A 13,945-nucleotide genomic window follows, 5' to 3' on the forward strand; every position below is an offset into this window, starting at 1 on the left:
GCATTCACTGTGTCCTACCATATGCCAGGCACGTTTTCAAAGATGATGAGAAAAACAGTTGAGAAAATTTTACTGGAAATCCATGGAGAGGTTCGCAGTCTTGGATTCTGATGTTTGTTTTGAATCTCTCTGGAGACAGTAGAGAGATAGGGAGAATGGGCTTTGTCATCAGACTGACCTTAGTTTGATTCTTGATCCCGTCCTTTTTGAGCTCTGTGACTACTGGCAAGTCACTGACCCTCTCTGAAACTGTTTCCTCACCTGTCATATGAAGGTTAACTCTATAATGTTTATAACACTCCTAGAATGGATTATTGTCTAGCATATATTAGATGTTCAATAAATTATTGTTACAGTGAGGAATCTGAGGATGAGAGGTCAGCTTGGCCTAGGAGCTCATAACTAGTCAGTAACAGAATTGAAATGTAAGCCCAAGTTTGTCTGATCTCCACTGCCACCAAGCAAAATGTACATACATGACTGACCTTCTATGGGGGAAGACAAGGTCTGTTCTCCACAGGGTGACCCTCAGCCCATGAGCACAGTCCTTATAAGTGGTGCTGGCACTGAGGGGAGAGCTAAATCAGCTTTAACCAATTTCAGTCAGCTATGGCAGGATTTCAAAATTTAGATTTTGTGGTGTTACTTCCACAGACTGGTTTTCACAGGGCATGCCCTTGCTTTGTATCTCCCCACAGGTATGTAAAGTTGCATCCCTTGCTGAGTTCATTCCAGGGCTGAGTTCCCATGATATACCTTGCACTATTTCAGTGCCCTAAGGATCATATAGTCCCATTGGAGAACTGTGGCAGTCTCCAATGGTGGTGTGCTGCTTTTCAAGTTCTAGAACCTGCTGCAAGAGTTTGCCTTTGGGATCCATGGGAGGGCTCACGCCAAGGGTCACAGTCTTCCCCAGGCTGCTCCAAGTCCATCACAGCACATGGCAGGAATACTGGAGTTGGGCCACTTCTGCCCAGCATGGGACTTCCTTAATAGGGAGGCTTGAGGGCTCACCATCACCTGGGAGCTGCACTGCAGTCTGAGTCTCATCTTGATTCTCCTTCCTTCTCCATTCTTCTTCCTTGGGTGTCAGACATCCATCACAGTCTGAACTCTCCCTGCCTGTGCCTGTTCCCTCTCTCATCTTTCCTAGGAGTTTCCCCTCAAAAAATCTTTCACTTCTATGTTGATGTCTGCTTCCCAGAGCATCTAAACTGACAAAAGAACCATCATCCATTATTTATTTTAGAAATGATGATGTAAGCCAATTGATTAACAGAATTCAGACTCTTCCTAACTCCCTCTTGAGCCGTTCACTTCTCTCCAACTCCACAGTCACCACCTTAGTGCAATCCCCCGTCACTATAAGTTAGGATCCTGGCAGGACACTAGAAGGCACACTCAAATTGGATAATTTGTTGAGAAGTTAACAAAGGGACAATTTACAAAGCTGTAATTCCAAACTGCAATCTTAGCTTAAGGAAGCAAGGGACATGGCCTGCTTGCATCAACTTGAGATGAGGGATAAATACCTCGACCTTAGTCTACTCTCTCCCATTGCCTTTTGGTGCTCCCTCTGGACCAAACCTAGGTGGAAGCCAGAGGGAACAGGAGCCCATTGATGGAAGTCAAGGTCAGCTTCTCAAGACACAGAAGGGTCAAGAGTGAATCTGGAAAGGCAAAAAGATGACATTTGGCACAGTTGTGCCTTGCCCAAAGATTTGCAAAAGTCTTGCTGTCCCCACTGCTTCCCTTTTAATCTTTCTCCTCATTCAAACCAGGGTGACATTTTAAAGATAGTGCCAACCCTCCTAGCTACCTAACTTGCTCAATGGCTTTCCCCACACACTCACGGTTAAGGATCTGACTTCCACTCTATCCTCGCTTCTTGTAACAACTCTGACTTAGGTGGAAGTAAAAACCTGACCTTGCCCTCCTTCTTGGAATGCCTTCCTCTCCCCTCAGCTCTTTACCTGGCACCTCCAACTCATTCTTCAGGTCTCAGCCACCATGCCACCTCCTCTGAGTATCCACTGTCTCCTGCCCCTTTTACACCAGTTTCCTCTAAGTCTTTTCCCATGACTCTTGAATTTTGCCTTCATAACACATTAGTTTTCAATTATTCATGTACATACGGGGCTATTTGATTAATGACACCTCCCATAAAGACTAATTTCTGTGACATCAGGGACTTTGCCTGTCTCAGTGTTGCCTTCCCTGAGGCTAGCACAGTGTGGCACCCTGTAGATATTTGTTTGATAAATACATAAAATGCTATGGGCAAGCTAAGCTATATATTTTGGAGTTGAGGCTGGTTCTGATTTTAAACATTTCTTCTTCTTACTTTTGGTCAAGCATTGAATAATCCTGGAACTTTCAATATTTATGTAGCCAAAGTGTCTCTCTTGCTTGTGTACCACTAATTGAGCAGCTACTATGGGCCAGATGCTCTGGAAAATGTTGTTCTGAAGAGGAGTACTAATCTGCACCAGTGGTGCACCTAGCTATATTTTGCACATTAGGAAACAGACCCAGAGGTAAGAAACAAGTTGCTATCTGATCACCCAATGAGGAATACAATCCAATTCTTTTATTCTTCTATGCTTCCCTCTCTCCAGGCACACCTTCTCCCAGATGCATCTTCCTCCTGGGGTTGTTGTAGGATTTAAGAAAATGAAGTCATATAAAGGGCTCACAATAGTGTCTGGATCACAGTAAGTGCAATAACTATTAGCTCTTATTAATGTGCCATCCTCTTCCTCCTTAAACTTCCAAACTTTTGCATGAAATATCATTCCTGCCAAGTGAACCCTCCCCCCACCACCTTGCAAATCATATCAATGTAATTTTATATAAAGATCAGTTCAAGACATACGGCCCTGGACACTATTCAAAACTTGCATCTCCTGATTGTATTGGCCCCAAGAACTTTGAAGAATTTATGTCAGTGATTCTGAAGTGAGAATGGAACATAGATCCAACCCCTCTAAGGTGAGGGAGCTGAGCCCCAGAAAGGGAACCCTACCTGTTTTCATGTCAGAAAATGCTACAGGTTCACCCACTGTTCAGTATTTATTTCTGGCTCTTAATGCCAGCGTTGCCTTCCCTGCCCCTTAGGGCTTCCCTGATCTCTGGGCATGTGCCTAGGAGGGGTATAGCACCCCCTTCCTTACCACCATTTTTCCTTACCATCCCTGTAGTCACACACTTTAGCCCTCTCATTAGAGGTGGTCTACTGTAAATCATAGAGGGGTAATGGCACATCACATATATTACCCCCTCTTCCATTTCTTCTCCCCAGTCTTTCCCCTATTTCTTGCTCCCATTGTCTGTACAAGCCGAATTACTGTCCCCAATCTATAGACACTTGAGATGCTCTCATTTCAGGAAATTTCTCCAGCTTCTGGAATTGAACACCTCTTGGGCACCACTTCTTATCCCTTTGGCCACCCCCACCCCAGCCCCAGCCATAGTGACCTGTTCTATGCAGGCTTAGAGCACCTTCGTGTCTGTGCACCCTGACACTGCCTCACATTCGTCTCCATTGCACACCCTGGATTCCTGCCCTCCAGCTTTTCTGGTGCTGAGGTATGGGACGCCTGTGGGGACCCACTGGGCACCGTGGTGGGCACAACTTGACAGCTCCTGGGGAGTTAACACCCTTGGCCAGTAGGGGTAGGAATCCAGGCCTCCCCCTCCTGTCACCCACTATGTGGGGCTGAGGTGCACTGCATAAGGGCCCGGTGACAAGGGCACTTGCAGCAGGGCCCAGTGAGCAGCACATCATTAATGCGTTTCCCTCCTTCCCTGATTTACTTCTCCTGTCCTTTGCTCCTGCTCTCTGGGATCACTTCCCATGTAAACTCTCTGCACACAAGTCTTTTCTCATTCTCTGCTTTTAGGGAATCCAAACTAAGACACTGGCGACTCTTGGGGCTGCAGCATCCATTTCCGCTGAGCATTGTTTGCCTCAGAGTTCCTCATGGACTTGTTTTCACTTTTCAAAACCCTCATCCTTCAAGGATCATCTGAGATTCTACCACCCTGATCACATCAATCCACAAGAATCATTTCTCTTCCAGGGTAGCCAAGTAGTGCTTTTTAAAGCACTTAACAAGATTTCTCTCTTCTTTTCTTCTCCTTAATGATAATAATGAATAAGAACAGCTAACAATTATCCAGCTGCCACTGTAAACCCTAAGATTATAAACATCTTGAAGCCAGGGCCTATGCCTAGGTCCCCAGAGAGCCTAGCATAGGGTTTAGCCCAAATTCTGTGATATTCCTTGAACTCCTTCAGTAACAGATGGCTTTGTCGCAAGCACCAGAGCCTGTTGGGGTGGCCACCTTTCTCCCTGCCGTGCCTGGTTTCTCAACTGCAGGGAAGACATATGTTCCTTGCATCCTTGCTAAAAGCTCTATCAAGGAAAGTGAAGTGTCGCCCAACGCAATGCATAAGCCTGCAAATTATACTTGACCTCTAATGCCCAGCTCAACCACCACCTCCTCCATGAAGGTCCCCGATACTTCCAGAAAGAACTCTCCATTCTCTGAATTCCTGCAGCCTTTCATCTGTACCCTTTTTAGGAAGTGGGATCTCATTTTTAGACAACTTTTGCGATTATATCCATAACTTGTCTCTTCTTGCAACAATGGGTAACTTCAGGGAAATGACCAAACCCCAGGGCCTAGCACTTTCTATTAATAGTTGTGGATCTATTTTGAATGAATGAACAACTGAAGGTGAGAAGAGAGACTGAGAGGCTGGAGACAAAAGATTATCAGGCCTCCTGGCATCCTGATCAGTCCTGGGAGGCCCAGAGTTGCAGATTTGTAAAGATGATGGCAGAGTCTACCATTTGTCCATGCAAGCTCATTTTTCTCTTTTTACGTAAAATGTATAATTGGGCACACTCGGCCACGAGAATATATTTCCCAGCCTCTGTGCACCTTATGACTCAGTGCTGATGTTTGGTGTGCAGGCATAAGAGATGTGAGCAGATTACCGTCTCTGTCCTTAAAAGGTGTGGCCCTGCATTCCCTGAGAAGGTATAGCGGGGGCAGTCATCTGGAGCCACCAGACAGGAGCTGCAGCTTGATAAAAGGTGCTTGGTTCCAGTGACTGTGGAGCTGCCTGCCAGCACTAGAGGAGTCACAGAAATGTCTAGACCAGTCATAGAGACATCTACATGACAGAAAAATAAACAACTATGTTGTTTAAGCCATTATTAGTCAGTCTTTTCATTCAAGCAGCTAAACATGTATTTTAGTTAATACCAAGACAACTCTGTAAGTCTGATCCATCCTGAAGAATTGAAAGGAGATCATATGCCAGAGATATCAGGCCAAGGAGTTACAATAGGTATAGGTGGGGGTGAGGGGCAGCTGGGTGGCTAGATGAACTCTAGGCACAATCCATATAGTTGACATACTATGTGGTGTGGTCCTGTCTCTTCAAATTGGAGGGAGCTGATTGGGCTAACGGGTAAGCCCAAGCTAGAGATGGAGCTCAAGGGAGCAGGAACTAGAGAAGGTGAACCATGCAAGGAAGCAGGGCAGACCAAACTGGTGGGGAGAACCCTGATGGGGGTCACTGATGGTAACCACAGGTTCCTGACCAGAGAACCCTGATATGGGCACACAGGCCACAGGGGCCAGAGCGAGGTGTTGAATCCAAGCCAGATCCAAGAGTCAGGAATTGGGTTGGGGTGGAGAGTGGCAAGCAGGCAGACTTTGGGGTGATCTCCATGCATACAGTGAGCCTATGGTGAATGGCAATGTATAATGTATGGGGCATTACACTGGATTAATGATACAGAGGAGCATCGAGGGGTGGTTTCACTTCTCACTGTGTATGCTTGGAATACCTGCCCCTGCCCATTTCTTCAGGTGTTCACTTAACCTGAAAGACTCAGCTTGGGTGTCACCTTCTCCAGGAAGCCCTCCATGAAACTGCCCACCAGGCTGAGGCAGCTGCCTCTCCTCTCAGCTTCTTCTAGACCTATTCTTCTCTATGTTATAGTAATTGTCAGTCCATTATTGCATCACAGTTGATGGATGAATTTGACCGTGTTCTCTGAAGACAATGATACTTGCCTTCATTGCCTTAGTGCTTCTCACGGTTCTGGACACAGATGGACCCCAGTAAACCTAGATCAAACCATAGGGAAGAGCAGATGGGTGACCATGTGGAAGCACAGTGTATCAGCCTCAGACATCACAGGGTATGAGGGTGAATGCAGCCTCTGAAAACCAATGAGATTCTGGGAGGGCATTGGGAGGTGGGAGCAGGCAATGAGTAGAAGGGATGGTCAGGACTGAGCTGCTTCCAGTAAGGCCCTAGTGCTGCTCAGAACTGCATAACTCATATCATCCTGCATCCCCAAATACTGGTCCCCAGAAGAGAAAATTATCAATAACCAAAGGAACAAATAAACATCCCAGGACTGAACACTGCATATACCAGATTACACAATACTCACTCTATCCATTTCTCTGCCTTGTTCCCCCAGGAGAAAGGAGGCTGGAGAAAATTCTACATTTCCCCCTCACCACCATCCCCCTACCCGACACCCACACCCACACCCCGAGATGTGTTTTCTTTAGAGAGGAAGGTCAAAAGGCCACATTTAAATCTAAGGAGAGGACCAAGTAAGAGGAAGCATCAGCTGGTGCCTTCTATTCCTATTGGATCATTTCATTACTAATTAATAGGGTCATTACTGAATTTTGAAGGGGAAGAACTATGATTAAAGGTTAATGCCGTTACTCCACACATCACACCTCAAATTATGTTATAAAAATGTCCAGAGTATTTAATTGAACCTATAAGTAACAATGTAATTACACTTAATAACATATGTGCCTCTGTATTTATTTGTTCCTCTCGAGATACAGAGAGCTCCACATGGGCAGGTTAGGGAAGATCACAGTGATTCAATGAAACTCCTTGTTCTTTACCTCCCTAGCCCTCCAGGACATGAATAATAGGTGATAAGAAATCCACCCTCCATCTCCCCCACTTCTCAATGGAACAATCTTAATGTCAACATTTGGTGGTGAAGAGAAGGCAGAGAAAGCAACAATTGCCCAACTTTTGGCACTTTGCAGCCATCCAAGGGAATGTGATTCTTCAAACCTATGATACTCTTTTGTAATCCATGCTTTCAAAAACTGTTCCCTTCTCTTGGAATGTCCCTTCCTTCTTTACAAAGTATGGTGCATTCAGCTAAGTGGCTCTCACCGTTCATTCTCAATTTCTAGTATTTTCCTTTTACTGCAAATCCTAGAAAGCTTAAAACTACTTTTCCCAGACTCCCTTGCAACTAAGTTTCTGGATGTATATTAGTTCTCTGCGCCTCCTACCAGATGCACTCATGTGAGATTTGGAAGGTAGCAATAAATGCATTTTCTTGCTACTTTGGCTATTTCAAATGGCAAGCAAGTTTGTGGAGATATGGGTATTTTGGTATGAGCATTCTACATCCTAGGGATGGTGGGGCAGAGAGCTAAAGGAACTTAAAAGCTTCTTGAAGCAGAGCTCCCGTACCAGCTTAGGATACTCACCTCCATACTTACATGAGAGAACTAAAATTCCATCTTGTTTAAGCCAGTTATTTACGGTTGTTCTATTACTTTCAGCTGAACCTAATCTTAACCAATATACTCACACTAAAGTTTTGGTTCCTTTCCTCCCTGTCCAGAAGGTGCACACATCCTGCTTAATGTAGTTTTCTGCTTAGCACTTAACTCTCACTGGTAGCTTAGAGTCATTAACAGACTCAGAGATGATGCTGCACTTGCCCTCTATGACTGCTTGTAGTAATGGCCCCAAGTCTTTATTCTTTACCATGTAACATTGCAGTGGCTTCCCTCATTGGGTAGAATAGACAGTCCCACCCCCTTGACCCTGGGATTGACCTGGTGGCATGCCTTACCCAAGAGAATCAGGCAGAAATGATGGTGTGCCAGCTCCAAGCCTGGATCTTAAGTTTTGTGTATTCTCACATATGTTCTTGTGCCCTTGCAATCACCTTGAGAACGTGTCCAGGCTAGCCCGTTGGCTGCAGGAGGAGAATGAGAGACACATGGAACAATAGTGCTGAACCAGCTGAACCTGGCCTAGATGAGTTGCCACTCAGCTGCAGAAGACACGTGAATGAAGCAGCCCACCCACAACTGACCCCGTTTATCACATAAGCAATATATGCTTATTGTTGTATGCCACTAAGTTGTTCTGATTGTTTGTTACATAGCACTGTTGTGGCAATGGATGACTGATACATCCACTTTCTCATTAACAAACATTTAATAAAATGATCTGCGGGTATCAAACTCTTAAATGTCTCATTTAAAAGATAACACATAATTGGGAGTTAGGAAAGCAGTATTCTAGTTTTAAGACTTCCTACCTGTTGGTTGTGTGACTTGGGTGTCATTTATTTTCTCTATTAATTTTCAAATTACAATTAATAACTTTTTCTGCCAATTTCACGATATTTTTCAAAATATCAACTTTTCAAGAGTGTCTTTGAGAAGTTGTAGCAACCTTTATGATTATAAATAATTATTAGGGCTGAGTGCAGTGTCTCATACTTGGAATCCTAATGCTTTGGGAGGCCAAGGTGAGAAGATAGTGTGAGGCCAAGACCTTGAGACCAGCCTGGGTGACATAATGAGACTGTTTCCTACAAAAAATTTTTTTATTTACCCCAGTGTGGTGGTTGCATACCTGTAATCCTAGCTACTTAGGAGGCTCTAAGGCAGGAGGATTGCTTAAACCTGAGAATTTGAGGTTAGTGAGCTATGATCATGCCACTGTATTCCAGCCTTGGTGATGGAGCAAGACCCTGTCTCAAAAACATAAAATAAAATTAATCCCATATAGTTCCCTATCTTAAATCAGAATTTATTCTAAGATATCATCTTAATCCTGGATGATTTGGTCTGTTTTACATTTTAAAATGATTTTAGCACATTAATTCTGAGAACCTAAATGTATTTCCTCCACTGGCTCCCTTTTGCCTTGCAGGGGAGCCAGGGATCACCTCTAACACCTCTTTAGGTCTTATGTGAGCTCTTTGGCTGGATCTAGAAACCAAATTGACACCAGGCAGATTGAGGAAAGAAAAGCAAGCAAATTAAATTTCATTACTTTTACATGTACATGAGGATCTTCACAAGATAGTAAAGTTCAAGGAGTTACCAAAGGAAGATGCTTTTATGCTTTTTAGACAAGGAACAATAAATTTGAGAAAAAAAAATAACAGGACAAAGGGGATCTGGCTAATAGTAATACATTTCCAGAGGAGTCACTGGAAGAAGTATAGGGGAAGGTGGAAAACTAGTGGGATGATAAGAGACATTAAGTGTCTCTATTCAGGTCTGTTGCAGCCCCCAATTCTCAGTCTCTGGTCATGGGGGCCATTTTCTCACCCTGGCATGGGGAGGGTACTCCTCCCAGAGAAATCTTTACGGTTTGCTAAATGCAGGAAGAGACAAGTTAGCTTGTCCTTTCTGAAACTACAATTTCTCCAATGTTTTCCACTTGAAATAATCAATATGCCCATCCAGCATATTTTGAAATGGCATGTCCTTCACTTCTTCAGCCACTAACCATATGTGTCTCTACATACAATTCTAGATTTAGCCCGGAATGGTTTCCTCTTATAGAACCAAGTAGCCTTCCTCCCTGGCATGCTGGTTTTGCTAGTGATGCTACTCTTTATTCTAAATTTGGCTAACTTGCTGGGTTTCACAGCCAGTCTCACTGTTCAACACTTTCCAGGGTCCTTTGTGGAGGCACAGCCGCTCTCTCTAGCTCTCTGGCACTGCATCCCTTTATAATGAGCACTTTACACATTTGGCCAACAATTCCCCAATTTCACCCTTGAGTTCCTTCACTACTCTCCAGCAAGTGCCATCTGGTCCCAGTGATTTATCTACATTTAGTTTGTCAATTAGGTATAAAATCTCTTGCACATTTACTGCTATTTGAGTCCGTTTCTCTGCCCTGTCAGTTCCAAAAGACAGTCTGGAAGTAGAAATTTTATAGAATCATGAAACCTCAGAGCTACAAGCCTTCTTGGAGAGCTTTTTAGAGGCAACTCCATCCATCCATTCATTCAGATACTCGTTTATTCAAGAAACAATTATTGAGTGCCTACTACATGCCAGGCCAGGTGCTGGGAGATAGCAGTGGGTGAGACAGACTCTAAAATCTCCCCCAGTAGCTTTTTCAGCATCACACTGAAAGTTAGTTGCTGAGCTGAGGCAAGAACTGAGACCCTCTCTTCCCCTGCCATTCTCCCTCCCAGAGTCATCCTCTATAAAGAGAGGGAAGAGAGAGACCAGAAAGGAAAAAATGGAGATGGTTGAAGGGCAGATATGGGGAAGGGAGGAAGGGGAACTGGGAAAATGAGAAGTGAGTATAAAGACATTAAAATAGGATCAAAGGGAATGGGAAGAGCCATAGTAAAGGAAAGAGGAGAAACAAAGAGGAGAAATATGGTAATTCCTAATTGGGGTTAGGGCTGAAGAGAATAGCTGAGAAACAGGTGACAGAGGTCTCTGACCCCTTTATCCTCTTTATGCTTTATTCCTTCTTACACTCCCCTGATTGGCAGGAAGGGAGGTGTCTTAGTCCATTCTTGCATTGCTATAAAGAATCACCTGAGATTGGGTAATTTATAAAGAAAAGAGGTTCAATTGGCTCATGGTTCTGCAGGCTGTGCAGGCTGGCATCTGCTCAGCTTCTGGGGAGGCCTCAGGAAACTTACAATCATGGTGGATGATGAAGGCAGAGCAGGCAGGTGACATGCTTGGAACAGCAAGAGACAGATGGAAGGAGGAGGCGCTACACACTTTTAAATGACCAGGTCTTATGAGAACTCACTATCATGAGAATAGCACCAAGAGGATGGTGCTAAGCCATACACGAGAAATACACCCCTCTGATCCAATCATCTCCCACTAGGCTTCACCTCCAGCATTGGGGATTATAATTTGACATGAGATTTGGAAAGAGGCACAGATCTAAACCATATCAGGAGGTGAAGGTGATGTAGCCATCATTGGGGATCCAGTTCATTATTCTCTGAAAAATCATCATTGTCTCTGAGAGAGACATTAACTGATCTGACAGATGCTCCTTTGATCATCCAGTCTTCTCTCAAGAGGATCTATAAGAACTATGTGCCTCTGACAAGATGAAGAAAGAACTGATGGAAATTTCCCAGCCTTTATTATGCAGGCCCTGGCAGAAGGGAGGCAAGGACCTGGGAACAGGAAGAAGGCAGAAAAGAAAAGAGGTCAGGGTGAAGGGCACTTAAGTATCTTGTAGGGAGATGCTGGGAATTACAAAGAAACAGCTGGCTCTGTTTTCTAGACTTCAGATCATCATAGTGTGCTATTCCCCAAGCCCTTCCAGACAGCATTTCAATAAGAAGAAAAGAATTTTATACCCTAGAGTAGTGCTGCAGGAGTCTAGCAGCAAGATGATGATGATGCAGCTCAAGGCAGAAAGCAAGGATGCACAGTGAACGGGTATATGGTGGGTTCTATTATTGTTTGAAATATTTGCTCTCCTTCCCTCCCCTGCAACCCAGTGGAAAATGATACTCCCTTCAACTTCCATCGACAGGCTTGGTGATATGGCTTTGGGTGCTCCTCCCTGCAGAGGGATTAAAAATCTCCACTGTATTCAACTATGTTTTAACCAGTAAATATGAGCCACAGTCTCATGCGTTACTTCTGAGCAGGAGCTCTCAGAAGCAGCTCTTCCTTTTTCACTTCTCTTTTCCCTTTGTTGTGAGTTCAGTAATGTTGGCCTTCTCTCTCAGCCTGAGTCCTAGGGTGAAAACAGCATGGAACAAAGACCAAAGTGTGCGGTTGTGAGTTTAGAAAACAGGGCAAAACATTTGTTTACAAGTCCCATAATTTTTCACACTGGACATGAAACAGTGAGAAATAAACCTCTGCTGTTGTAAGCCATTTATATTTCGGGGCTGTTAGTTATCACAGCATAATCTAACCCATACTGACAGATAAAGGGAGTCTGTGGGAGCTGGTGAGGCAGGCCATTATTGGTGTTAATAGCAAGTCAGAAAAGGTCAAAGCCAAGAATTTAACTATACAAAGGGCTTTGTGCCAGGCAGGGATAAATAATGATGATGGGATGAAAAGATTTGGGTGTCTGAAGGACTGGGGCTAGAAATTATAATGAGAGACAGCAGGTCTTACCTGTTGACAGGATGAGCTCAAGAGCCAAATCCCTTTTCCTCCGCTGCCTGGGAAAAGTTATTCTGTACTTCAGTTTCCTCTTCTACAAAATGAGGGTAATAAAAACAGCACCTAATTATAGCATTGTTGTTGGGACTAAATGAGCTATTCACATGTAATGAGTTTCCCACAGTGTGTTCACAACAGTATTCAATTCACAGCAGATACATGTTAGCTATGACTATAATTCTTCAACATTCCTATTTTACAGATAATAAAACTGAGTCCCCTGAAGGGTTCAAGACTTGCTGGAGCTTACATAGCTGTCTGGTAGCAGAGAAGTTTTATAACAGCCAGCCAGAAAGTGGCCTGCTTCTGCACTCATGGGTGTGGATGACCAATGACAGGCATTTAATTTGCACTTAAGCCAAAACAGTTGTTAGTAAATTAAACATTGATTGTAAAAGGGCCTCCAATTAAAATTTATTAATTACATCACCAACTCAATTGTCATGCAATTTATATACAATTACCCCAGAACAAATATTTAATTACTTTCCTCTTAATACGTTGAACTAATATTGCTCCTCAGCTGTCAGATAGGAATATGAAAACATTTAATTGACATGGAGACATGAAATCAGAGAATTAATGAGACAACAGTCACATTGTCCTGTCTGTTGGTGTGACATAGCCCTGGGATAATGAGAAGGAAGGGAATTGTGTGAATCTTGTGTCTGCATCTTTCTTTCTGTGATAGTGGAGGTTGGGAGGATGACGGAAAAAAAAGTGAGATATCCCTGAAGAGAAGGGTCCAGAGTCTCTGTGGGGATGGCTGAGGCTGTCATTGGTTGGATGTGCATTGCAGCTTAACTTCTCCCTCCCCCAATCTTACATGCTTCCTTCCCCAAAGACATTGATCTGAAGGCACTCCCAAATATAGATTCTGCACATTAAATTGTTTTGCATAGTCTGTTCCAGAAAACTCAATCTGCAACAAGAAGCCATTGGATTTTTCTCAGCTGAAAAGAGACATGATATGACTTGCATATTAACAGGCTGTGACTGAAGGGAGGCAAGAAGTGAAGCAGAGAGACTTTGTTAGGAGATGATCTTTGGGAGTTTGTCTGAGTTTGAGATGCTCCACTCTGATGGATGGAGGGAAGGTCACAGTTAGGGCCTGGGAGGAGGAAGGCATGAAAGAGTCCAAAGGGTTAGGGGTGGGAGCTGCAGTTATTGCAGGCAGTGGACTCTGCTTTGCCCTTTGCCTGGGATAGGTTCTGGGTTTTGTCTGCAGGGTAGAAGCTATGTTCCTCCAGCACCCAGCAAACAGCTCTCCCACAGATTTGTCCCCTGAGACTGTCCCTTGTGTATTCTGGGGGCACTGAACCCCAGGGTGCCCAGCATCCATGGAATGCTTGTGGATTTGATTTGGAGAGGGGGCTACAAAATTTATATTATGTGGATGGTTATTTCATAGACTGATGAAATCACTGTAATAGATTAGTAGTCTGCAATATAAAACATATTACTTAAACCTGTCTGTTCAAGACAAGCTAAATTTGACTTTTAAAAGCAGAGAGCAATAAACTCAGGCCTTGGGGAAAGGCATGGGGTCTTGGATACAAATCTTTTCTTGTCCTCAAGTCTTGTGACATAAGGGATTCTATTCCATATTGGCTCTGCAACTTACTAGCCATGTGACTTTAGACAAGCTGTCAGTCCA

This window comes from Theropithecus gelada, chromosome 4, assembly GCF_003255815.1.
Source record: "Theropithecus gelada isolate Dixy chromosome 4, Tgel_1.0, whole genome shotgun sequence".
In the NCBI taxonomy this organism is placed as follows: Eukaryota; Metazoa; Chordata; class Mammalia; order Primates; family Cercopithecidae; genus Theropithecus; species Theropithecus gelada.